The following is a 27,374-nucleotide window of genomic DNA, read 5'->3' as shown; positions in this document are numbered from 1 at the left end:
GACTTGAAAACATCTGTTAGACCTGAAGAACAAAGCAGAAAACATCCACATCTCTATGGGGAACCTCCATCATGTGCACTACAAGTGTGTGCTGCCATGGATGGTGCAGGGATTCACTTTCTCCTTGGCATGTGAAACTGGAGTAGGAAAAAGAGACCCAACAAGAAGTTTAATATTCACAAGCTGCTGTAAGAACCACCAAGGAGTTAACAATTTCCACTGGTTGTACTTTACAAGGGGCAAGATAGAAATAGGGATACATTTTAAAATTTAATTTTACAATCCCTGAGGATTATATTCCAGGAAATTACTCTCTTATGTGACTGTGGTTACTGCATGACATTTTGGTCACATTATCTCAGACTCCTTTTTGGCACATCTGTCAGATGGGATTCACCATATATTTAATGGCATGCAACACTGGTTCAAATATAATTTACTAAAAATATAATTTACTACAGCAAGTTAAGAAAACCTTTTTCTTATGCTTCAGGTTACAGCTTAACTCAGAAATGCCTTCACACAATACTCATCCAATTTTAAGATCTCCCATGTAGATTTCTGGAACTTTAAACAAGAAAAGAACACCCCCCCCCCCCCCCAAGACAGATAAAACTGCTTTACATCAATTAGAGAAATACAAGATACTGTTTGACTGCACTGAACTATCTCAATCCTAATACCTTCTCCAGCATTTTTGAGTTATTCATGTAAAGTCATTTCTCTGCATGATTCCTAGGCAGGATTTCTATGGCAAGAAGGTTTACCCAGATCAACAGTTTTTCTCCAATCACAATGTCACTGCTACAAACTCAAACAAGCCCCACTCCTTGTCCCAAAGAGTTTACACACTATGTCCCTGCTAATATGGGAGTCAGGAGGACTATTAGATGTAAATTGCTTTGAAGGTAGAATAAAAAGGGTGTTAAATATTGCTGTCTTCACCAGTCAATATACTTCAAAACTCTCTGCTAACACTATGGTAAAAATAGCAATTTTGAGCAACAAGCTACATGCTCCACAATTGGTGGCTCAGGAGCAACAAGCTACACCCAGCATTACTGTCCCTGACAATAGCCCCACACAGGCAAATTTGTTTTAGGGATAAACTGAACAAATTTCAACACATGCAGCCAGACAGATTTTGCTCAAACCCTTCAGGCAATGAGCTGGGTGTGCTTGTACCCTGCAGAGGGCAAGGAGCAAAAGGGATCCAGCAGAATGGCACCAACCTTGCAAAGGGAGGAGCACCCCCTGGGAAAGGGTGGCTCACTTGGAGTCAACTGCTGCTGTGCTGAAGGTGCACAGAGCAATGTGACACCCAGCCATGATGAGGAGGGTCTTGGAGAAGGGGATAAGGAGCAGCAGAGGAGCACTAGGCACCTCCAGTAACCCACCCAGGGAAGGATGCACAGACTGGCAGCATGTGTGGATCTAGCCATGCTGTCAGCCACCTTTTGATCAAGTAAAAAAACCCAACAAATCAACAAAAAAGCAATTCACCAGATTCATCCACAGGAATACAAAGCTCTCCCACCCCCACCTTCCAATTGTCTGGAATAAAATCCAGCCTTTGTAGAGCAGACACAACCTAATTTTCCTTTGTGTTCCGTACTTGAATCTCCAGCGTTCTGGGTCTGTGTTGCCATCCCAGCTGAGGCTCCCACCAGCAGGAAGCACCAGGGAAAGCCCCAGGACACACAATGAGATCTTTGCAGAATGTTCTGGCCAGCAAACAGGACAGCTGGCTCCTTGGCTCAAGCAGATTTGGGAGTACCTAAGAAGGAAAGTGCAGCTAATTACATGAACTCCTTGAACATCTCAGTTTCCTGTGAGGTGACCCAGGGCTGTCCCACCTTCAGAGCTCTCAAGGCTGAGTGTTTGAGGAAGAGCAGAGGCACAGAGTGCTGCCAAGGTTAATCCTCTGAGAGTTCTCTGGAAAGCAAACCAACAGCAACCAAGGAGGCTGCACAGAAGAGGGTGGCTCCTCCTGGAAAGAGACCTGGTGTTCCACAGTTGTGGAGGTGACACAAAATGTGAGCAACTCAATAAACAGCCCAGGAGCCTCCACCTCAGCAGGCACTACACCAGGACCAGCTGAGGCCACAAACCTGCACTGCATGGGGCAAGAGCTGATGCATTTGAAATTTCATTTCTTGCAAAATTCCCAGCATTAGAAAGCAATACAAAAGCAGCACATGTTAAAGGAGAGGTTCAGTCAGCAGCCAGTTTGTGTAAAGTCACCTCAGTGCTCAGGGTGTTGAGAAGGGGTTCTGTAAGGAACAACCTGTGGAAAGTTGCAGAGTTGTGCTGTTGATGCTCATTATGATGATGTTGCCACCACTAAATTTACTGGTGTGTTTCAGCAGCCAGGGAAGAGCACAGAACACCTGAGCCCAGTGCTCCATTCCCCTGACACATCCCAGAGCACAGCACACAGACTGAGCAGGAGAAGCCACAGTTAACAGGTATCTACCCATGACCAGCCTCAGACACCTGATGGGCACAGCTCTGTGTTTGCTGGCAGGCAAGTGATGTGTGGCAGAAGCAGGGACTGGGATTTGCAGGGGTAATTCACCAGCTATACCTTCCAGTTACTTTGTTGCATGTTGTTTCAATTTTTTCTTTCATATTTGCCAAGTGGGAAGCCCCAGTCACTGGCAGTGGTACAATAAGGCTCCTCTCACAGACCCAGCACTTTTGAGCAAGGAGAGCATGGATGCACAAGAAGAGGGAGGTGCTAGACAGGTTTGAAACAAAGCCTGCATGAGCCTGAAGCAAACTAAGATACTGGAATGATCACATGGCTCTCCCAACCCTGGGAGGCTGCTGAGAGATGCAGCCTTGAAACTATCAACCCTTATAAATGAGATTTTTTCAAGTTTATTACTTTTGCAACCAGCTTATGAAACCCTCTAAATACCTTCGACTTGTTTTGCTATTTAAATGCTCTCTGGAGTCCCTTACTCTTCTACCAAGTGGAGCTGAATCACTGCTTCCTTCCCCCTCTGCCACCACTGCAGCTTTTTGGAGGTCACCATCACCCTTCTTTCCATTTATCCTGTCCCTGAGTGCACAGCTTGGTGTGTACCAGATATATCACAACTGCACAGGGGCTGAGCACAGGGCTGGTTTGTTTCTTTCCTGGTTAGCTTCAGGCTTAAAGGACACCCTGAAGCTGTTCTCTGCTGGGAAAGGAGATGAGCACCATCATCCCCTGGTGCTTGCCAATGCCCCCACCATGGTGGCATATCACATCACGTGCCAGGGGATGCAAACCTGACCCCCAGCCTACCCTATCTCCTTCCTGTGCTCAAACCCACTCTTAGGAATCCCCAAAGGTGATGGAGGTTATGGCAGGCTCTGGAAGCTTTACACTGCTTTTAACACACAGGGTGTACCTCTGATTTCACTGCCACCTCTGGCAGTCAGGGCTAGCATGAGCCTAATGTATGCATCAGGAGTTTGTCCAAATGACACCATTACTCATCCAGACTCAGCTGGAAAGAGATTCTCAGAGATCCTCATGACATGCACAAAATGCACCCTTCAGATTTTCACACACAGCAAAGGAAGGTGCTTCTGGATCTTCTCTTACAAAAAACAGGCAGAATTTGTACAGTAATGGATAAAAACCTACTGCTGCCACAGCCCTACATGTTACACTACCACTGCAAAGATTTCTTTCTTTATGAAACATTCATAAAGAAGCAACACTTACTAATAAGGGTGTGCTCCCTTCCACCCCATAGGCACATAAGGGCTGCTTCTCACCTACTCACAAGTGCTTTCCCCAGTGCTTTGGGAGTATTTTTAGAGGGCTGATCCTGGCTCATTGAAGTCCTCTGAAATTTTGCTACTGACTCCAGCAGTAGCAAGATCAAAGAAGAAAGCTGCTTCTTCTCTGCACTCCTCCAGTATCAGAGGGATGGCCTGTCCATGGCCACTCAGAGGGCTCTTTTTTACTGAAGGTAAAACCACTGGAGATGTTGAGGAATACATTCAGTGGAGCTACAGATTTGAGCTCCGGGTGGAGGGAGCCTGAGGCAAGAGCTGGCAGTGACCCTTTGCACAACAAAAGGCACAGAGGACCCCTGTGCAGGAGCCAAAAACTCAGCAGGAAGAGCCCAGACTTTCATGCACATAGATTGTGGGGATGTAAAAGCCCAAGGATTCCTTTGTTTGATGTCCCACCTCCAGAGGCACCAGTTCAAGCTGTTATTCTGTTATTGCACCATGATTATTTTAAGAATCCAGACATCTGAGACTCTGCTGTGGGAAATCCTGGGTTGAGCTGGTAAGGAAGCCTGGTGTGACTGTCTGAGTGTGGGGAGGCAAGGGGGGCACCCCTCTGCCACTGGAACCACCTGTGGTGAAAGGGCTTCGGTGCTGTGAGTGCAGCTGCCAAAGCAAATCCTGCATGGTCAGAGAGGAAAACTTCCTCAACAGGACAGCAAGGTCACATCAAGTTGGGAATCTACTGAATGCTTTATGGAAGAGCTAAAAAAACCCCAACCAGCTCCTCTTTGCATTCACATAGTCTATAATAGCTAATACACACTTACTAGATAAAATTACATACATAATGTAAGTAACATAAACCACATTTTAATCCTATATTAATAACAAAGACAATAAATGCAAGGCCATTCCCTGTCCAGCTAGAGGTCGAGTCTCCTCCTGTAGCAGGTGCTCTTTCCAAGCATTGCACCCCCTTGTCCTTCCCCACACACACTCAGAGCAGCATCTGAAATGCAGCTGCCCCAAGCTCAGCAGGGTTTGATTCATCTGCTGCAAGCCTGGCTGGGTTTCAGAGCGTGGCAAACACAGATATCTGGTTTGAGGCATGCAAGGAAGAGGGTACTTGGAGAATGCAGACAGGAAACGTGCCAGATTGTTTATACCTGAGTCATAACTAATGCTGACAATGAAAACTGAGTCAGCTCAGAGACCACCACTGTGCTCAGTGCCTATGGGATGCTCCAGCCTGATGCCACTAACAGGGAAATTGGGACTAAGCACAAATTACCCATATAAACATCACAGTTGTTTCTGTGAAACTGCTGGTGATGTGATACCCCCACTGTATTTGCTGTGTTAGGAGACAGGAGCACATTCTCCAAACCACAGCAGACTCACAGGTCCAAGTGCTCCTGCTATCAAGACCTTGGGCTCCTGATTTCCAAGAAACATCTCCATGAGCGAGCAGCCACTAAGAAAACAACACTACCAAAAACTACTGATGGTAGCAAAAAGAAGGAAATGTCTGGAACAGGTGGAGATGGAAAGCTCCAGGAAAGTTCATTGCAATTTTTGTCACTTCCAATCTCTCTCCTTTCAATTCACTGAACTCTATTCTATCCCTTGATATTCTTGCTTATCAGGCAGACATGGAAACAGCAGTGCACCTTTGAAATCCACTGGGAGCAGTGAAGAGGAAAGCTAGCAAAGCCTGGTTTAGCTTTAAGGGGAGGGGATGAGGGTTCAAGTGAGGGGAGAAGATCCCAGGCTTGGTTAGATGGGGATTTGTGACAGACCACAGACTTGCAATGCAAAGTGTGTACATGGATCCCAAATCACAAAAAAAAAAAAACCAAACCCAAAACAAAAACCCCACAAGCCTTGGGCTTCATTTTGGTGGAGTCCTTGTTACTGCAGTATCTATGAGCACTCACTTGGGCAAGATGTGCCCCCTGCTCCCACACAGGGCTTTCTGCCACCTTGGATCCACCTTTATCCTCAAGGGAGGGAAAGTCAGACATGCCTTAGTGCCTGTCACACCTCTCCAGACTACATGCAAGTCCCAAATTACTGTAAATTGAAAATCTGTATAGCACATTGCACCTATACAGGGAGGCTGAGTAGATGATGCTGAGCTGAGGACCTGACAGGTAAACTCTCTCACAGCAGTCTGTGTTCACTGTAGAGCATTTATTTCCCCTCATAAATCACATTTCAGCTTTTCCAATCCAACTTCTTTGCACATCTACCCAGACAGAAATACAGGCTCCCACCTTCTACTTTTTTCCCCTCCTGGGGAACAGCTTTCCAGACCTGCCACCCATCCCAGCACTTGAGAGCATTATCCACCAAGGACTCCCCCAAATCTCTCAGCACCAGTCCTGCTCCACCACACAGACTCCTGACAGAGCCATCCCTCCCCAACAGCCCACAGCTCCCCTCTGCTCAGGGACAGGGACAGCAGAGCTGGCCTGACCTTCCTGGCTCCCCCATCTGCTGCCCTGTCAGTATTTTCACTATCAGCCACACATAACCTGGGGCCATTTCTCTTAGCATGTAGCCCAAGCAGGATTGCTATTCTGCAGCACTTGTCTCTGTATCCTTTGCAAAATTGGGCCATTTGATGAAAATTTCAGGTAGAAATGTTATTTTTGTACCTTCTTGCAACAACTCCTATTTCAGCTACTCACCCCACTGCCTTTTGACATTTATAAGCATCACTGCTCAGACCTCTACCCTTGCCAGTCACCTTCAACCAAACCCTTCCCACCTCCTCCCAAGGAACAGCTCCACAAGTTCCCTTTGGTCAGGGCATTTGGTTCAAAGCTCTCAGTCCCCCTGTCCCCCTGAGGCAGCCTGATCACATCTGCTAACAGAGCAGTATTCACCTCCTCCACTCCCCTGGTAATGCCAGTTTCATCCATCTGCTTGTCAGCTTCCCCCACAACAGCCACTGCCTGTCCCCACCCATGCGGCCCCTCCAGCATGGCAGGAGCTCCCACCATCCCACTGCAAGCCCAATGGAGACCCACACTTGCTATGAAAACATGAAAATTTGGGTTTTGCAGCGTCAGGTGCTTGGTGGTAGAAAACAAAAAGGATTTCTTCCCAGACCTCTCAGGAAGCAGCAGCTGAAACAGGTGGCTGCAAGCATGTGCTGCTCTGTGGCTGTCACCATCCACCAGAGACCCTGCCTCCATCACAGCTCCTGCCATATCCTGGGATCACCTTTGGATTAGATGAGGTTGCCATCAGTTAGCAGAGGGATTCAAAAAGACATGCAAGAACTTAGCAAGAAGTATGGGATGCAACTCAGAAGGATTTTTTAAAGAACTACCTAACACACCCATAGTACTTGCTGTATTACTGCAGCAATAATATTATCACTCTAGTTTTGGTCATGACAACACACCTCCAGTGTAAACAGGAAGGAAAGCCTTAATTCTGTTCCTGGCTTGCTGGAACAGTTTAGACAAATCTTTAGCACCTTAGTTTACATGCCTGGGGACTGGTTTTGTATATCCTTCTGAGCTGTTAAATCCCAGATGCCCAGCTGTGAGCAATGTGTAGCAGAGATTTGCTGTGCTGCTTTGGAAGGGCCACCTGACACTGTGTGACCAGAGCAGTGTGACGAGCAAGGACCTTCTGCAGCCTGGAACACTGTTATGGACCACTACAGAAATTGTACAGGTCATCTTTGGTCAGGGTGGCATTCCCCCTGTCCACTTTTCCCCCATCTAGTTTATGGCTCAGAGTCAAATGGGAGAGACAGACAATTCTGAGGGCTATGCTTGTGATCTGCCTCAAACATCTGTCCAAAAGCAGGGTGAAACATCTCTGCAAATGGTGCAGTCTTCCAACTGATGCTGGAAGTGGTTAGACAGCTACTATAGAATAAACCCTTAGCTTATAGGCAGCTGGGGTGAAACACATCCTAATCCATCTCTCCAGGTTTACTTTCACTCATTTATAAAATGGGGTAACAGCAGCATCCCAGAATCTCAGAGTGAGAGGCTGAGCTCATGGATCCCTGGGTCTGGGCCAGCCACCACATATGGTACATGATGGAGGTACAAACAGCCTCAGACCCACCTGCACAAGTCACAACCCTCAACACCCTGCCCTTGCCCTCAGGAAATAAAGGTGCTACCTTCCAAATAAGGTTTCAGTACAACATTAAGGAATGTGATGTGAATAGAGACAAAGTGTGCAATACTGAAGTTAATTCCTATTTCACAGGAAATAGGGCTGGAAGGGAATCCCATGAGAGCAACAGATTTATTTCATTATTATATCACAGACGACATTAAGCATCCACTGAGTCCCTCAAGGCAGAATTCTTGCATAAAAAGCATCCTCATTTACCAAGTATGATAGAACCTGCAACTGTTCTATAAATAAAGGTTATTTACAAAGAGCTGTTAAATATTTATTTTTCTCTGGAGACTGAGTTCTCTGTTCATTTGTCTCCGCTGAAGAATCATTTGGTATCAGGGAGCAGAGGAGCTCACCTAAAAAAAGACTAGGAATCTGTCCAGAGCCTGATCCGGACACAGCACCAGCCTCCTCCACAAGCTGGCAAGGAAAAGCATCCAACCTGACACAGAGGGAACACGAAGCAAACAAAACAGGAATGAGCTCATTGGGGAGGCAGAGGTAGAAGAAGGAACACCAGTGATACAGCAGTGATTAATAAATGCTATCACACTGCTTTGTCCTTACAGGGCTGCCTTGGCACTGCACATTGAAAGAAGTGACAACCTTCAATTGTGAAGAGTAACTGCAGATTTGCATTACATTTGCTTTGTGTCTTAGGAACAAGAATACATCTCTCACAACCAATAAATTAGTGATTTTTTACTTGGGTGTTTTTATTTTTTAATTTTCTGAAGCTGACAGATCAGGGTGGGGGACACATGACACAGGCTCAACCAAAAAAACCCATGGCTCTGGAATAGACTTCACTGCTAACCCTTTGTAGTAGTAACTGTAATAGTTCTTACTCCAGCTTGCCAAAAGCTGTTTTAATTAAATATTAAAAAGCTATTTGTTAAAATAACGTTTCCATAGCAACTAGAGAAAGCTAAAATACCCTGGTGCTTCTGACTCACAGCATATTAATCAACCAGCAGCTATTATATAATGAGCACCTCCCTGCAAGCACCAGCAGGAGCCACGGCACCGAGTGCCTGAATGCAGAGCTGGACTCTGCTCTGTGTTTGCTGCCTGCTCCCAGCACAGACCTGGGGAGTTCCCTGGGCTCAGCCCAGCAATCACATGCCCAAACATTCTGGGGAAGCCATGCTGGAGTCCCTAGGGTCAGTATGTCCCTGTGGGGCACAGAGGGGGTGGCACTGGGCAAGGGGAAGCTCTGGTGAGGGTCACACAGACAGTGGCCCCCACGGGCCTGCAGCAGTGAGGGGCTGAGGTGGCTCCTTCCCAGCAAGCCCCAGCCACCTACCTCCAGTGCTTGTCTTGCAAATGCAGCGCTCATACCACATCTATTTCTCTAATTTATTTAAAGTTTTTAAACATTATTTGAATTATTTTTTGTAGCAAGCACCTTCCTACTATTAGGCCAACTGTGCAAAACTGAGGAGGTGATTAAATCTTGCAGGGACAAACAAGCTCTGCTGCTCAACCAGAAAAGCTTATTTCACAGATTCAAGAAACAAAACAAAACAAAGAACAGCAAACAACCACTCCCCCCTCACATCTAATGCCCCCAAAAGATGAAAAAACCCTTCTATTCTCTATCCATGCAGCACAACAATGGCAGCCTCAGCCACCCAGCAGGTAAAGCTGCCCGACCTGGCTGCTGCTGGCCCTTGCTGCCAGCCTTTGGGAGGCTTTGCCCCAGGACACAGCTTGTGTTAGAGCAGGGCAGTGTCCCCCAGTGCCTTGTCCATAGGAGCATCACCACATGGTCTGAAGGGATGGGAACAACTGCAAAGGGAGTTGAGCAGTTGAGGCCAGAGCAATATTACCTCAGGGGAAGAGTACTGGGATGGAGAAGTGCAGGTACACTAGTCAGATGGGAGTTGGAAACCACTTTCCTCCTCCTCAGTGACTCAATTTTTTGCTTTTAAGCCCCCTTCCTCCTTTCTTTCCAATGGAAGAGAAATATCTAACCACGCAGTTATTAGCCAAAAGGAATGTAATGAATATTACAGCATCTGTATGCCAGCTTTGGTTTCCTGCTGCTTTGTTTGGGTGTCACAGACTGTGGCTATGACAACCACAAGCAGTTATTGGACTGATGTCATTTGTGACATCATACTTAATGGAAAAGAAAAGGAAGAAGAGACAGTATCAAAAATAAGAAGAATGGAGCAAGATCCCAAAGGACCACCACACTGGGGCTGCTGGAGAGCCAGGGAGAAGCAATCCCATCCTTACCAAAGCCCAGGCAGCACTCAGCTCTGGGGAAAACCTGCCCTGGGCTGTGATAGAACTGCAGATTTGCAGTTACATGAATGAAATCCTCTCACCCCTTCTCATCTTGGAGCTGTAACGGAGGCTTTTGGCTGAGCCTCATCTCCCCTGACTAAATTTCTCCTGCTCTCCAACCAACTTCTCCTCCACATCTTCCTCCTTCAGTTACAACAGTATTCCTCTCCTTTTAAAAAATAAAACAATCTGTCCAAAATTTCCAGACAGTCACCTGATCAAGCACTGGTGGGAGAATGAGCGTTGGTTTTGTGAGGAGTGCACTGTCTGGAGAGGTGGCTTTGCTGGTGACAAGTACAAGTGACAATTTCAGGGCTGCCACACCTACAGCCCCATCTCTTGCCCCGTGTAAGAGCAAGGAGGTAGCACCACTGTTGCATTTGGCAAAGCAGTTTCTGTACACAGTTCTGGCATCCCTAACACACTGTTGTAATTTTATCTGCAGAAAATGCTTCAAAATTCACTGCTCAAGCTCCAAGAAACAAAAATAACCCCAAATTCATCTAAATCTCATCTGATAAGAGAACAGTTTACAGCAACAAGTATATTTTTTTGAAGTCATACATCCAGAAGCCTTGACATTAAGTGAGTTAATTTTTCCAAGCTACTACTGCCCAAAGGACACTTTCTCTGTCCTCCTGCTCCCCCACCAGACCTGCTGTGCCTTTGTAGTCCAACACTGCAGCCTGCCCTGGGCATCCTGTGATCTGCAGGATCTCACCAACCTGTCCTGACACAGGCCACCCTGGGGAGGGAGAGCAGCCACAGAACCACCTGAGGATGCTTCTCCCCAAGCACCTACAGCCTGGAGGGACCCTCCCCTGCATCCTCCCAGGGCTTGGTTCCCCACCAAGAGATGGCTCTGCCATCTCTGCAGAGAACAAAAGTTCATCAGCTGAATTCTACCCATAATAAAGTGGGTATTGCTTTTAAACAGCAGGACAGAGATGCTGCCTTACAAAGGGATGGTGAATTAAAGCCTCATGGGTGAAGCAACCACCACTCACAGCTTGCTCCTAACTGTCCCCAGGCACACTGGAAGTGTCAGGAGCTTCCCAAACCTTACCTAACAGCTCATAACACATCTCTTGGTCAAGGCCCCTCTGCAAGGATGTCAGTCAGAGCCACCCCAAGCCCCTGTTGACACCCACACTGCCACCCCTCACCGGACACAGGCACCTCTGGGAGCAGCCACTGGCAAGATTCAGCTCCAGCTGCTGGCAGTCAAACAGAGAAAGGGAAATGACAAGAAAGCCTCTTTTTCCTTCTCTCCATCAGTTCTCTCATAGAACAACTGAAAGATTTTGCAGGGCAATACTGCAAGAGGACAGAGAGAGCAGACACAGAAGAGCCAAATTCTTCTAGCCCTGGGTTTTCCTGAGCTTCTGAGCAGGAGGGAAGTTTCTCAGTCAGCACTGTCCCACTGCAGCCACCTCATGCTCCCCAGCTCCTGTCATGCAGCCACAAGAGAAGACAGGCAAATGGGAACTTCCAGTCTCCTTTCACTGCTGAGCTGTGACTGGGTCTTGCTGCAGTAATTTCACAGCCATCTGAGATCCTACACCAGCTGCCTGGGGAGCTTCCAAGGAGGCCACTCTTGGCTTTATCTCTCATCCTCTTAACACAGCTATAATGTATCAGAGGCACCTGTGGATTACATGCCTGTATCAGCACTGCTGTTTTACTTTGATTTAATGACACAGACAACATCTATGTGGCACCAGCAAGTCCTTCTCTGAGGAACAGGTCCCCATGCTCAACCCCTTTGTGGAACCAACCACCACAGGGGTGCATTGGGATGAAGATTCATTAGGAACTGAGAAAATGATTCCCAGATTTCAACACTGCCTACCTAACAGAAAAACAATTGAGCTTTGGTTCTGAGATGAGCAAAGGGCTTTTCTAAGCTGTGGAGATACTTTGGATATCTACAAAGCACACTTCTGCTGATTTTTTTTTTCACTTAAATTAGTATCTATTCATCACTATGAAGCCAACACAGCTGTAAAGAAACAGAGGCCAGAGCCCACCCTGTGCAATGCTTTGTAAGTGACTCACAAAAAATAAGCCCCACAGCTCAATTAGCAGGTCTTGTGTGGCAGTCTAAACACCAAGGAGTTAGAAGAAAACATTTGTGATTCAAAGAAAGAATATGAACCGTGGACCTTACTGAGGGAGATCAATACAAAACACTGTCATCATTTCACATCCCTTTTTCTCCAGTTACTGCACTCATTGCCAGTAACCTTGATAAAGGGCTGAAAGAAGGATTAAATTTTTTTGCTTACCAGTTTCTGAATGCTTGATAGGTGTTTATTAGGGAATTTTCACCACATCTTTACCAAACAGAGATGGACTCAGTTTTTCTCCTTTAACAAAACTGGCCCTTTCTTTTTCAAACTGATTTCAATTTGGGGTTTTATTCTGCTCTAGCCCAAATAGATTTTTGTTGTTGTAACAGAAAACAGGCTTAAGCCACTGAAATTAAAATAGAAACAAAACTCTGCTGATGTCCAAGTAACCACAGATTGCCATCACCACAGAACAGGGTAAAAACAGGAGTTGAGCTGATTATAAAAGCCTCAAAAAAAACCCCAAAAAAATCCTTATTCTACCCTCTACTAATAAAATTTACTTACAGAAAGCAAAGAAGTCCAGAACAACAGCATCCAAATTTCAGCCCTGTTATCAAACCTCAGAGCAGCTGCCTCAGGAGCCCACAGTGTGCCAGGCACACAGCCAAAGGCTCCAACCAGGCTTTCCTGAGGTTCCTTTAGAACAGCACTGGCTGGCCCACCTGGAGAGCTGCAGAGTAGCCACAGCTGCTGGAAATCCCAGCCCACACCCTCCAGCAATGCATAGGGAAAGGTTGTAGGGCAGCTGCTCTTCAAATATACATTTTCAATTGGTTTTTTTTTAAAATATATATAGAAGCTCCTGGCTAAGGTGCTTTGAAGCAAGTGTGCAGGTGTCTCTTGTGATATAAAACTTCCTTCAAAGCTATTTTATCACATCAGGGAAGACCCAAATATTGGATAGTTTCCTGTTGTGATGACAAGGCTGTGGTGCTGTCCATACACACAAAAACAACATCACAGCCAATCTGTGCTCTTTTTTCATTGCAAATGATGCAAGCTTACTTCCCAAGGAATGCCTCAACTCTTCAGCAAGATTCTGTCTTTCCATAGCTGGTAAAGCTTGAAAACAACAAACAAGCTTCAGATGGTGCTAATGGTCCATTCTGCTAACCATATTCTGAATTAAATGCATTCATGTGGTTTATATCTGTAGTGAGATAATTATTCAGCCTATGTGGTAATGCAATGCTGACTTTATTTTGTGGGCTGCAAAGAGGTGCCAAAGGCACTCAACTAGTTCCAAAAGACTGGATTTGCTTGCTGTAAACATTTCTTGAAATGTCTTTAAAAGAAAAAAAAATGAGAAGATTCTCCTTCTCTTTGGGCAAGCTTGGATTTCTCATGTAAAGGAAAATGGAAAGAAAAACCTACTCACTCACAGCACTTGATTTCTTACATCCTGGGAATCCCTCTGAAGATGAACAGTACGTCTGATACCTACAAAAGTAGAAAAAAACATGTAAGTCAGGGAGAAAAAGAAAAGAGAATAGCAGCCATCCCTTCTCCTTTACAACTGGTAATTTAATTTTTTCACCAGCACCAGGAATGCCAGCAGGAATTCCAGCAATTCCCTTTTCCACTGACCACCACTGACAAGCAATTTGAAAGATTTGGTCCTCCAGCCCCTTTACAGTAACATAATGAACCTTGGGAGCCTGTCAGGAGAAAAAAAATCCACATTTCTTAGGCCAAGCAGACAGTGGAGAGTGCTCACACTGATATCCTGAGATACCACCACTGTGGTTTGCACTGGAAATACCCACAAAACATCTGCTGCAGCTGCCATGCTCCAAACAAACTCTTTGGCTACTGGGAACTTCTACAAAATGCCATCAAAATCGTCCTTCTCCTCCTTAAAGGGACTCACCTGCTGTCTCCCAAAGCTAAAGTAGGCTTTCCTCATTTTTGCTTTATTTTTTTTCCTCCTAAGAAAACAGGAGAGGAAGGTTTCGCTTCAGCAGCTGCAAGAGCAGAACTGAATAGAAAAATATTCCCCTTTGGCAGTGGCTGTACACACACCTAAGAAACACAGTGCCTGCAGGTCTGCAAGAATGGTTAAAGAGATAATAAACAGCCAAGGGACTGCTCTGAGTAAAAGAAATACAAACAGAAAACCACCTCACAAGCCCCCCAGGAAAAGAGGCAGAAGCTTATTGATTGCCTCAGTAGGACTGTGAGCACAAGCTGCACTTTCAGCTCAAGCTGAAATATGTGGGTTTGAAACTCCAGCCTCCTGTTATCTGGCCCGAGGAAGGTCGGCTGACAAACCCAAAAGAAACCACCTGGAGTCTTTTGCTGCTTCCCAGCAGGTTAGGTTGGTATTTTTTTGGATCTTTTCAAAGGAAGATATGACTTGATTTCCTGAAAGAGCATGCTGGCTACTGGAGGAGCTGGGAAGCCAGAAGCCATTACACAACCATAACCATATTTTAGGAGCTTAGGCTAGAAAAAGCTGCATGTTTATTCACAGATAAAAGGGAAACTGCTTCCCGCTTCGCTCCATCTAGGAGTAAGGCAAAAACTGCTAGTTTCACTGAATTGTAAAAGAGAAATAAAACACATGGGATAGCTGCAGATTTTGTGCAGCTATTTATACCTCCAACACTTTGGGACCCAGCAGGCCACCTTCTGCTGCTCTTCCTCCCTCTTTTGGGTCAAATTCTCCATGCTCACATGGTAGGCTTACGATGAAGATGTTTCTGTATTTAATGGGTTTCGTCCAGTCGTATTTTACTAAAACTGCTATCTGAAATTCTGCTTTTTCAGTGCTCTGTCCAACACACAAAAGTGACCCTACAGCTTCCCAACAGAACTAAATCCAAACCTGTGAATAAAACACTTCTAAAGAACAAGGAAATCACCTACAGTCCAACACAGCCCTGTCCTTCCCCGATCTCAAACCTCTGCCTAGAATGTTAAGTAAGATAAATATGTCTGTGTATGGTGCTGTTGCTTGTTGGGACTGTATATTGACCCTCACAATTTTTGGTACTTCTCCTAAAGACCCAGCTGGTGAAGCTTCTGCAAGGATCTTCTCCACTTTTGGAAGCATAAAGCAGAAAGAAATCTTCATCCAATCCCTTGCTGTTGTAATCATCCTGCACAATCCTCTTCAGAAAGTATACAAAAAGTTTCTGTCCCTCGTGGCTATGAGAATATGATTTGGGTTTAATATAACAGCCCAGAAACAAGTTGGTAATATGTGTGTGTATATATATACACACACACACATACATATTTCAGATCTAACTATTTCACACTTCTGGGAGATCTGCTACTGCTTTTGAATGTTTGGAGTTAGGCAACAGTGAAATGAAGGAGTCACAAACATGTTTGATATAGAAACACCAACTTTTTCAACAGGTAGGTAATTACTATTGAAAACTCTTGCCTGAGTTTGCTTGTCTTGAGCATCCCTGCTGTGGGCAGCTCTTGAGCAGCCTGCCTTGGGGACATGCTTACTCCAAGGCAGCACAAGGCAGGAGAAGCAGCTTTCCTTGCCATGAAAACACCACTTTGCTGGAATGCATCACAATGCTGGGATCAGGCAAATTCAGACCAGACCTCCCCTCTGCACAGGAGGCATTCATACAGCCATCACCATTTCACCCACGTGAGCTGTGCCACACCAACACCCACAGAGCAATGGACAAGAGCTGGGGAGATCTGTATCTGCTGGCTCCCATGTGCTGTCATGGTGAGTACATGTACAGAACAGTCAATGGTGCTTTGTTACCACACACACTCCTGGTTGACAGGAATTGCCTCTTTGGGTGTTTACGTGGCCCACAGCATGCAGTGAGTAACTCCAGCTATCCCAGCCAATCTTCATTCTCTGCACACTGAGCAGGAGACTCAGCCACCAGCTGCTTCATCATTCTAGACTCTTTCCAAAAAAACATCTCATGGCAAAACAAAAGAAAATAAACAAAACAGCTTTTACATACTTTATAAACAGCAGCACTCCACATGGTTTCTGCAACCCAAACACTACAGCACAAACTGCCTGAAAATGGGATTATTTTGCTTTATTCACCATGGAGTTTTTTTACAAAAGAAAGAGATTGTCGAGATATCTTCAGAGAGCTAAAAGGCAAATCTTGAGCTGCTGTTAGGGAAGAGAAATAATGGTACTTTTTAGATGCTTGACAGAAAAGTTCCTTTGAGACTCTCTCAACCTACAGAAACTATCAATTTTGCAAAAGCGTATTTTACAGAGAGAAACTGAATTGGAAGCCCTGAAAGCACCTGCTTTCCCAAGCTGTTCTTGAGATGAAGGAAAATAAACCCCACATTCCTCTCGGTTTCTGTTCCTGAAGATGCAATTGGGTGGTTTAAATCCTGGGGTCAGCCCAAAGCATCCCCATGGAACAGGTCGTGCCAACTCTCCACAGCTCCAGCAGCTCAGGTGTTCCCCCCACAGCACTGCTGATCCATCAAATGCCCTGACTGCCCCAAAGCCCCAAACTGGTGGTACAGGCAATAGGTCAGGAAAAACCTCCTTCACTAAGCTAAGTGCCCAGGATGCTGCTTTCCTTTGCTGCTGGCTCAGCAAGGCAGGAATACAGCAAGGATGCATTCCCAGGATGCAGGGTGGGGCACTGGCAGCCACCCACCACGTCCCTGCTCCTCACTCCCTGGTGTTTGTATCATACTAGGCATTTATTAACTTTTCAGTGTAGCTTACACCTCTATTTCCCTAAAAAACACCATGATCAAAATTACCACCTTAGCAATGTGAATTACTCCTAACAGCAGACTAGCAATGCTGCTATGGAATTAAGCATGCACAGCTGTGCTGGAAATGGGGGGTTTGCAGCCTCTCGACTGCAGACTGTTATTACAGCATGATTAGCAGATACAAATGTTCTTGAAAGTCATCTCTCTCCACACACTGAAAATCACAGTTATCCCAGCAGATCCCAAGAGCCCCAACAGCTCCTGACTGCTGGTTCAGTCCTTGTTAAGCATTCACCAAACCTGGCAGAGTGCAGCACCATGGACTAACATGCTCATGAGCCTCCTTGCCTTCAACACCTTTTCCTAAAGCTACTAAACTAAACCCATCCCTGCCCCATCCCTACAACAGACAAAATACAACTAAAAGTCTACATCAAAACCTTAAATATGCAGTGAAAAAACCACTAAAAACCCCCAAAGTGCTCTGAGGTCTCTGAGTAAGTGCACACACAGTGCAGACAGTGATGCTTGGACAAACCACAGGTATCTCCCACAGCACTCCATCCCCAGAGGTCTTGTTCCTGTCCCACTTTGCACTCAGCTGTCCTTCTCCAGCCTTTTGAATAAAGTTTAAGAAGAGAGGGGTATTTCCACCCCACAGCAGCTGCTGCTGGCAGCCCCTGAGCTTCCCTGGAAAACCACCAGAGCTGACCTGGAAAACACAGAGCAGGAGGCCCCTCCCAGGAGTCATCTTCTCCACCTCATTGGTGTGATGACCACTCACACAAAGTCCTTATCCACGCTGCACAATTTTCAGGGATCTGTGAGCAGAAGCTGTCCCAGTTAGTCAATCCAAGGCTGCACCATGCTGCAGCTCTCCAGCCTTAGGTTCCTCCAGGTGAATTTCTATAAGCTACAGGAACAGATCAAACCCCTCTTTGTAATGCCTTCTGATATTACTAGCTGCTTTTGAAAAGATTACAAAGCATAAAAATAAACAAAGAGAAAGCAACAGCAAAATAAAGAGTAAATAAGATCAAAAACCAAATTAGCTGTCTTAAAAAAAAAAAAAAAAGGAAAATTTCATAGTTTTAGGCACATTTTCACTGTGCAGCACTGTCCCAAAAACTATTCCTCCCCTCTCTCTGAGAGATTTAGTAGATTTCAGAAAACATGTTCTTCTCTGCCAGGTTGAAAGTGATCTCACATTCCTCTAGGGAGAAGCAGATGGCTGAGCCAGGCAGCCTGGGCAGCCACGGAGGCCACCTTTGCCTGACTGCCACCCCAGGGGAATGCCCAGTCCCTGGGATCCAGGCTGCTCGGGGCCAGGCTGTGCCATGCACAGTTCTGCTGAAGCTGGTGGGAAGCGCTGTGCCTGCTGGCACCAGCTGCAGCTGGCCTTGCTACAAGGTGAGACAGGGGCTGGCAAGGGTCCTGGCCTGGCTTCCCTGGCACTGAATGGACAGACAGACAGTCATCCTGCCACTTCTCATCTCAGTGCCCTCTTGAAAAATTTGCACATGAACAACAACATTAACCCCACAGCCCCAGCATAGGCAGGTGACCACACACTTCCTCCCGAGCTCCTACAGCCTTTCTGCAACTCCCTTTCCAATGCTAAGTCTGGTTCATGGGGAACCAGGCCCTGAACCAGAATGAAAGAGAATGGGAAAGCACTGCTCAAAGCTGATTATATTTGCTTTAAAACACATCCCCCAGTTGCAGATGTCAGCACAGAGAAAGGTAGAAAGAAAGAAGGGCTTTCTTTCCTATCTCCTTAACTGTTCCTAACTTCCTTCAACAAATCAAAGTGTTTTCTTGAAGGGTGAGAAATTTCAGTCTCATACTATTTTAAATTGGCAGCAAGGGGTTTAGAGCAAGGAGAAGAATGTTTGATTGCATAAGAAAATTCAGCCAGAGAGAGAAAGTGATGTCCTGTAGGGTTCTGGCTATGAAAAAGTTCATTATTGGTTTATTTGGCTTTTAGTAAGGCTAAACTATTTCACATTATTCCTCTTAACCCTTGCATTTCAGACTGTCACCCCCTGGTTAGTTACCTGCATGCCCATAGTAATGAAGGTGTTGGAATGTTGGAAATCAGTTGTCAGACCCCTCCTCTGCCAGGGCCATGACTGAGAACTGTTTTCCAACACAGTGGTTGCTGGACTGTTGTTGGACACTTTTTCTGCCCAACATATGTACAGCAATAACTTTTTATTTTTAAACAACCAAGCTGTGGACTGTTAACCTGCTACTTAATTTTCAACACCATGGGATGTCCCCTTATATAGTCACAGAATCGTTTATGTTGGAAAGAACCTTTATGCCAAGTCAACCACTAAACCACGTCCCTAAGTACCCATCTACATGTCTTTTAAATACCTCCAGGCATGGTGACTTCCCTGGACAGCCTCTTTCAGTGCCTGACCATCCTTTCTGTGAAAAACTGTTTTTTAATATCCAATCTAAATCTCCCCTCAAGTGCAGCTTGCGGCCACTTCCTCTCATCCTGTCACTGTTACCCAGGAGAAGAGACCAACCCCAGCTGGCTGCAGCCTCCTTTCAGGGAGTTGTAGGCAGTGACAAGGTCTCCCTGAGCCTCCTTTCTCCAGGCTAAACACCCCCAGCTCCTCAGCTGCTCCTCACCTGACTTGGGCTCCAGCCCCTTCCCCAGCTCCACTGTCCTTCTCCGGACAATCTCCAGCACCCTCAATGTCTTTCTTCAAGCTGAGGGGCTCAGAACTGGACACAGCACTCGAGGTGTGGCCTCACCAGTGCTGAGTACAGGGGGACAATCCCTGTCCTGGTCCTGCTGGCCACACTATCTGATCCAGGCCAGGATGCCATTGGCCTTTTTGGCCACCTGGGAACACACTGGCTCATGTTCAGCCACTGTCAGCCTGCACCCCCAGGTCCTTTTCCTCTGGGCAACCTTCCAGCCACTCTTCCCCATGCCTGCAATGTTGCAGTCCCTGTGTTCAGATCCATCCAGGTGCCATACATGGAGATATTTCCATTTGATGGAGATACATGGTGTAAGTTGTACCCTGGGGACAGAGCCAAAAATCACAGACTCCTTCCACTACCCACCAAATACCCAAGCTCATAACAACAGCAGTGTTCAGAGCAGGAAAAACCAAAGAGAGAACTGAAGCGAACACAACAGAAAAACATGCTACCCCACATCAGTTCCCATGATCTAAATGGATGTGCCACTTTGGGAAAGACAGGGGTCATCATCTGAGGCTGCCTGGAAGAGCAGGCAGGTGGGGAAAGCGTTGTGAGCAGCAAAACATCAGCACAACTTCACATATGGCTAATGCTAGACTGCAGCCAGAAACATCACCAGCTATTGTCACTGCTCAGATCCACTGTCAGAGTGACACAATTCAAGGCCTCCCAGTATGACTGTTAGGTCTGGCCTGGTCTCTCCAGTTTCAGCCTGATTTCCTCACCACATGACAGAGCCCAGCAGCAATCAGTCTTTTCCCTTGCTCTTTATTCATTCCCTCTTTTGTTTCCCTCAACCCTCAAGCTGAAAAGAAAAAAAAAAGGGGAAAAACCAAGACTGATCAAGACCAGACAGTGACTAGATTTTGTTGCCATAAAAATAAATGCAAGAGGAAGGGGTTTCCCTTTTTCCAGCTGTTTAGACCATTCCTACTTTTGGCTGTAAAGCACCGATGTATTTGCAAATTCCTGCCAAACATAGCACTCATTGGTGCAAAAGTGGTGCAAGAAACTAAATGAGCACAGGATATAAACATAAAGCAAAATATCACTTTGCTCCTCTCAAATAATTGTGTTTGTGCTTCATTTACTCATGAAGACCAGCACTGTTAGGTGTTATTGAGTATCTTCTTCTCAGTAAGAGCATCCATGTCCCTCTGCCTGGAAAGTTCAGTGAGAGGTACCTGGGTCAGCTACAAGTAATCACAGAGCCACAAACAGACCATAGGAAAGGTTGCCCAGGGTCCCATATATTCCTTCTAGGAATAGAGGTTCCTGCTAGGTCCTGAGCTTCAGCTGCTCTCCTCACTGCAAACTCCTGGAGGTCCTGTTTGATGGGAGCATCTCGCAGGGCATGTTCCTGCCTGCTGCACTTCTCCCAGCTGCCCAGCCCCAGCCCTGTCTCTTCAGTATCCCCATGCTCCAGTAAATAAAGCCACAAGGGAAAAGTCTGCATCCACTGACACATTAAAAAAAGTGACTGATCCCAAGGACTGGGAAGGATTGTGGAAATCTCCACAAAGCAGCTGCTTTTGTTGCCTTTTCTCCCTATCCTGGGGATAGGCAACACAGCCTGGGCAATGTGTCTGCTTATTCTGTTAAGAATCAGTAACTCTGGGCCCATCCTTCCCCTCCAGCTAGACTTTAACTTTTAAGGCCAAGAATACAAAGGGATAGAATGAAAGTCTCCTACAGCCTGTCAGTCTTGCTGTCCCACAAATTTATCCTATCAATTTATCACCTTCACTGCTCTGATGTCTGTATTGAACATTAATTTGTTATGTGTCTGGGTACACAGCCCTGAACAGCCTGGGCTGTTTTTGGAAACCAAAGCAACAGAGGTTCACTGAATGTGTGATTCCTCCAGATCTGTGCTCCATTGGAGTAAAATGAAGGTCTAGATATGCCTTTGTTTGAGGACTGGGCCCATGGGAATCTCACGAGGTTTAACCAGACCAAGTGCAAGATGCTGCACCTGGGTCAGGGTGACCCCTGGTATCAATCCAGGCTGGGGAGGAACAGACCCAGAGCAGCTGTGCTGAGACCTGGGGGTGCTGGGCATGACCCAGCAATGTAGCTCAGAAAGACAAATACCCTGGGTTGCATCAAAACCTCATGGGCAGCAGGCTGAGGGGAGGGATTCTGCCACTCTGCTCTGCTCTGGTGAGACCCCACCTGCAGGGCTGTGTCCAGCTCTGGGGCCCTCAACACAAGAAGGACATTAGCTTGTTGGAGCAAGTCCAGAGGATGTCACAAAGATGATTAGAAGGATGGAGCACCTCCCCTATGAGGAAAGGATGAGTGAATTGGGATTGTTCAGCCTGGAGAAGAGAAGGCTTCAGGGTGACCTAATTGCAGCCTTCCAGTACCTGAAGAGAACTTACAGGAAAGATGGGTCAAGAATATTTACAAGGGCATACAGTGCCATGACAAGGGATAACGGGTTCAAATTGAAGGAGAATAGGTTTAGGTTAGATATAATGAAGAAATTCTTTACTGTGAGGGTGGTGAGACACTGTCACAGGTTGCTGTGGTTGCCCTGTCCTGGGAAGCGTTCAAGGTCAGGCTGCACAGGGCAGCCGGCTCTACTGGGAGCTGACCCTGCCTATGGCAGGGGAGCTGGAATGAGACAAGTCCCTTCCAACCCAAACCATTCTCTGATTCTACTGGAATACATCTGGAGCACCAGATATTTTTACAGCTTTCTACCCCACTCAGGATAGAGGATATATTCACATTTCTGAGAGGGAACCCTGCTACTACTTGGATACAACTTCCCCACTCACTCCAGCAGAAGCAGGTTTGAACCAAGGAGATAAAGTGCAATTCACATCCTGCTGTGAAGACTGTTCAGGAAAAATGCACTTTCATCTTTTAAAAATCAGACAAAATCAGATTTAATACAAAATGTATCTTATCCTTCCACATAACCAGCAACATGACATTAAATTTCTTCTGTCTCATGATATATTTAATGAGGGGGAGAAAACCAGACAAGTGCACTCCCCCTTCTCCAGTACTCCTTGTTATTCTTCCAGAACAATTCTTCAAAGGTACTGAGATCACTGTATGTTACCTCCTTTTTGAAGGATCAGATACATTGCATCAAAAAGCATGCAGGAAAAGTTCTAGGGCATGAAACCAATTTTTGCACACTTTTATCTGGGTCAGCTTTTCTATTGATTCTGCAAATACTGTATCATTTTTTTAAAGTTAAGGGTTTTTTTAGTTTAAAAAGAAGAAAAAGAGAACATCAGAACTCAAGTCAAACATCCATCTCAGCCAAGGACTGGTTTTGTTGGGTGACTCCAAATCAAAAAGGTAGATTTTTTAATAATAAAATCCATCTAACAGTGAAAGGGACCTGGATCGACTTCTAAATTCAGTAAATGCCCTCTTCCCATACTGGGTCTATTTTCATTATTACCATTAATACCATCTTTGCTGTTAGGTGTACAAAACTTAGCAACAGCTGACAACATCTAAGAAAGCTAACATGAAACAAACACATCAAAACCACTCAGACACATGTTTTAGCATTAATTCCTCCCTTCCTTTCTCTGCTCCTCTGCCAAGTTTTCCTCCATGGTTATGAACCATTTGGCTCAGCCTCCAGCTTTGCTTTATGTTGTTTCATCAACCAATGTGTGTCTTGAGGTGCTCTGAAATAGAAATAATAACTAAGAACTGGCCTCAGGTGATATTCTGTATTAGGAGGAGATGAACTTATTGCACACACCCTGAAGATCTGTACCAACTTCATCTGTACACACACAGGTAGATGGAGGAAGGACCCTTCCCAGAGGACTCCTACTAATAGGTGACAGTTCCTAGTATGGACAACTCAGAAAATTTGCTTACAATTTCAGATGACAGCAGAATATAATAAATAAAGTAGTGGGGGATTTCAATTAGGTTGGTGAAAATAAAGAGCTAATGAACTGTCTCTCAAGTGCTTTTCCAGAACGGAATGCTTTTACTTCTGAGAGATACTTTTTGCATATTTTCATGGTGGTGTGATGCTGGGAACTCCACCACACTGTCCAAGAGCCTGATTATCAAATGTGCTTCTGCTGAAATTTGGGTGCCTGCTTTGACAAAACCTTGTTTCACAGGGATCTGGGCACATGTGAAGAGAGCCTGTACACTTTCAAGTCAGAGCTCAAGAGGGGTCTGACTAAGATAAGCATTTATTCCCTGGCTCTGGGACTCTTGTCTGGCATGCTCAAGGTCCAGAGGATTGTCTGAACAGATACATCAACTTTTTTATACTCACTTTTCCCAGTCTGGAGAGCTCAGATGGAAAGATGAGTAATCATTTCCATCACACCCACAAGTGTGACCCATAAAAACCCCCAGCCTAACTGACACACAAATTATTAAAACCCCAACACTTTCTTGCCATGATTTTACCCCATTAAGCCTTGTCCTCATTAGGAATCTTGCCAGTCCTGCATGGGCTGCTGGATGCTGCCTCCAGCACTGCACATCAACAACCAAAGAGCTGCAGACAAGTGAGCTGCCCTCTCTGCAGCAGGGCTGGAGGTGCCTTTGCCCAAGGATGGCCCTGCTATACTCCATCCATAGCCCAAGTGCAGTTATTAATATAGTTCTAATTGCAGGAATTATTGCTCTGTTACACTATGTCTTCTCTCTTCCCCCATGCATTAACTGGTTGCTTGGAGCTTTGCAATCCTTCAAAGAAAATGCTTTGAAAAATAAGACTGAGGAGGCTCACGTTAAATTGGGAAATGAGCACGCCTTGCTGGCTACCCTGAGAAACTAGGACAGGCTTCTCTCCACCAAATCTCCAGGTATCTCTGAGGCAGCAACAGTCGGCACAATTCTTAAAATACGCACAGGCTGATTAAAGGCTGGCTTGCAGCACTCACCAGACCTGCAGCATTAGTGCAGGCTTTTAAAATCAGACTGGACAATTTATGAAAGAAACCTTCTCCAAATGCAGGACTGCTTGCTGGACCCCCTCCCTTGCTCTCCCACCTCACAACACACCTAAAGCTCCTCTTGGGAAAGCCTGAGGTACCAAAGTGGGCACGAGCAGAGGTATCCACACCTGGGATGCCAGTCCAATTCAAACCAGCAGCTGCTTCAGTGTTAAAGTTGGGTTGTAATCCACACTTTTCCAGGGTTCCTGACAACCAGCCTCCATCCTGCTTCATCCCTTGCTGGGAGATGCAGTGCAGACATCTGAGGGGAAAGCGGAGGGCTGAGCCGGGGCAGCTGGCCAATGGATCTCCAAAATGTCAGAGGAATCAGCTGCAGAGCAGACTTTAAAACAAATATCCCTTCCAACAGGCCCCTTTCCCTGGGGGAAAGGTTTCCCCCTGTGTGTCACACCCCAGGCCCTCTCATTCATGTGCTTGCCTCACACTGCAGAGGCTTCATTAGCGGAGAGGAGCCGAGCGCTGCCGGGCCCTGCGCTCCCCTCAGGGATGGATGAAAGCCAGACTGAGTAGGCAGCAACATCCCCCCTCTCTCACAACAGGGGGAACAAGGGCTGCTGCCCTTCCACTGCCTTCCCTACCTTCCTCTCATGTATCAGAGCACCCCCAGGCCAAAATGAATTTCATATGGTGTTGTCATCCTGTCACTATGGATGAAGCAAAGCAATACTAATAGTTTGGATTTATTTATGTCAGTTTAAATTCAGGCAAGGTTGCAAATTTGGCTTTGACTGAGCCCAGCACACCCCAGCAGTGCAAAGTGCAGACCCCAGCTGTGGCAGAAGCTGCCTGGCAGGTGTCACCCTGGCCATCACTGCTGGCTGCCATTCTGTGCCAGGCTCAGGCTGTGGCACTGCAATGCCCATGGGAGGGGGTGGGCTCCAGCTTCCCTCAACACCATCACCCTGCACTGACACTCACCCCACAACCTCAACCATGCAATCCAGCCAGCTCAGCTTACTAACACCTCCTCATTTAAACATTTAGGGCACTTTGCCACAAATGCAGATGCTTTTGTTCCTCTGCTCTTTCACGGTGGACTTCAATAAAGAGCTTTTGGCCACCTGTCCCACAGGGGACAGTTTAGCATCTTGAACAGAGCTATCAGGCACACAGGTTAATGGATGAATGTTAATGTACAAATATGCTGAACCCAAATGGACTCTCTCAAATGAGATTCAAAATATAGTCAGAGGTCACCAGAGAAATCTACTAGTAAGGCTCAAATTTATACAGAATCATAGAATAGTTTGGGTTGAAAAGGACCTTTAATTATGTATTAATTACAATTAAAATGGATTTTACTCCAATCCTCTGCATATACACAACTTCTCAGTGAAGGAAAGATTGGTTCTAAAGGATCTCCTATAAAGCAAATTAAGTAAACACCTTTAAACAAAGCTCAGCAACTCTCCAAATCCAGGCAAGGTAGTTACAGCTCTCTTTAGCCTGTACTTCATGGATCTTCACAGCAATCTGTGGAATCAGTCATAACTTTCCCATTTGTCCTTTGCAACATTATGACAACTTCTGAATAACTGTGAAGCAGCACAGCTTCCTCAGCTGGAACATCCTCCACTGTCCCAAGGCAAACTGCACTGTTTGGATTTAATCTCTATTTATATGGCTGTGTTTTCCAGATGAAATGTGTGGTCTAAGCAAAAAACATACCCAGAGTCTTCACTGCCTTCATCCAAACTCAGGCATATGCTCTCACATGTTCCACTGAAACAACCAGGGCCCCACCTGGTACCTCAAAATCCCTTAGAGCACTCTGCCCTTCAGGAAGCTCTGTAGTGCTCTGTTGAAAGATGAACAGCGCTCAAAAATTTTATTCTTCATGGAAGCTGTATTTAAAAAGATTTTCTACTGTTCTCACTGGAGTTTCACATTTTGGATATGTGACAAAGCAGACATTGTGTGCAAGGAAATATAAATTCTGACTGCACAAAACTACCCTAAAGCTAGAACTTCAGGATTGGATACAGCTTGAATTTGAACCCTTGAATCAAATTGCTCGGATCTTCTCTGCTGCTAAAATAAAGGCAGAATTTTGTCCTGAAAGATTCCTGTCGCTCCTCAGTTTAAAGCAGAGTTTAACTAGAGACTTGTCAAGTTTCTAGTCCCCACCTCAAATAGCCTTGTCAAGTCACACAAGCAGCAAGAAGCAGCCAGGGCAGGGTTTTTATTGTCAGGGAATGTAAACAAGTAACAGGCAGTGCTGTTTGTCTATCTCAGGTTGGCGCATATAATTTTAATTAAAGCATTTATGTAAATACAGATGCAAATCAGGTTCAGCATAGCAACTGACAAATTACTATCAAAGACCTGAGGCTACTGGCAAATTATCAGCATGAGCTCTCATGATGTGAAGGTATGAAATCCAATCTTGGTCCAAACACTGTATATTTTATTTGGCTTAAATTGGCAGTAAAACACCATACTGAGGCATACGAAAGAAGTTAAATAGTCTTCAATTTGAAAAAAGAGCACTGAGGAGGAAAACCAACATCCTTGTAATTTGTACTTTAGACAGCTTGTGTCTAGCAAGAAAAAACCCTTTCTGCAACACCTACCAAAGAAACTCAAAGCATCTCTGAAATGTTAATTAATCCATACTCTCCCCAAGGGATATCTATTTTAAAGATGGTTATATGGAGCCTGCATTCAT

General features: G+C 45.7%; 1 protein-coding gene across 8 annotated transcripts in view; it reads right to left on the bottom strand.

Annotated features, from left to right (window-relative positions):
• The window catches only part of ZHX2 (zinc fingers and homeoboxes 2), a 74,337-nt gene that overhangs the window by 28,893 nt on the left and 18,070 nt on the right, over positions 1 to 27,374 (bottom strand). For 2 of the 8 annotated variants that reach the window (XM_036404878.1, XM_054514901.1), the window contains exon 2: positions 13,709 to 13,766. The gene's annotated coding sequence lies outside the window, so the exon portion shown is untranslated. Of the gene's footprint in view, positions 1 to 13,700; positions 13,921 to 27,374 lie in introns of those variants that run through there. The other 6 variants (XM_036404838.1, XM_036404846.1, XM_036404870.1 and 3 more) reach the window with 5 other exon arrangements.

Source organism: Molothrus ater, chromosome 1, assembly GCF_012460135.2.
Source record: "Molothrus ater isolate BHLD 08-10-18 breed brown headed cowbird chromosome 1, BPBGC_Mater_1.1, whole genome shotgun sequence".
In the NCBI taxonomy this organism is placed as follows: domain Eukaryota; kingdom Metazoa; phylum Chordata; class Aves; order Passeriformes; family Icteridae; genus Molothrus; species Molothrus ater.
Note: the sequence above shows the minus strand (reverse complement) of the source record. Positions and strands in the feature narration are given on the sequence as shown.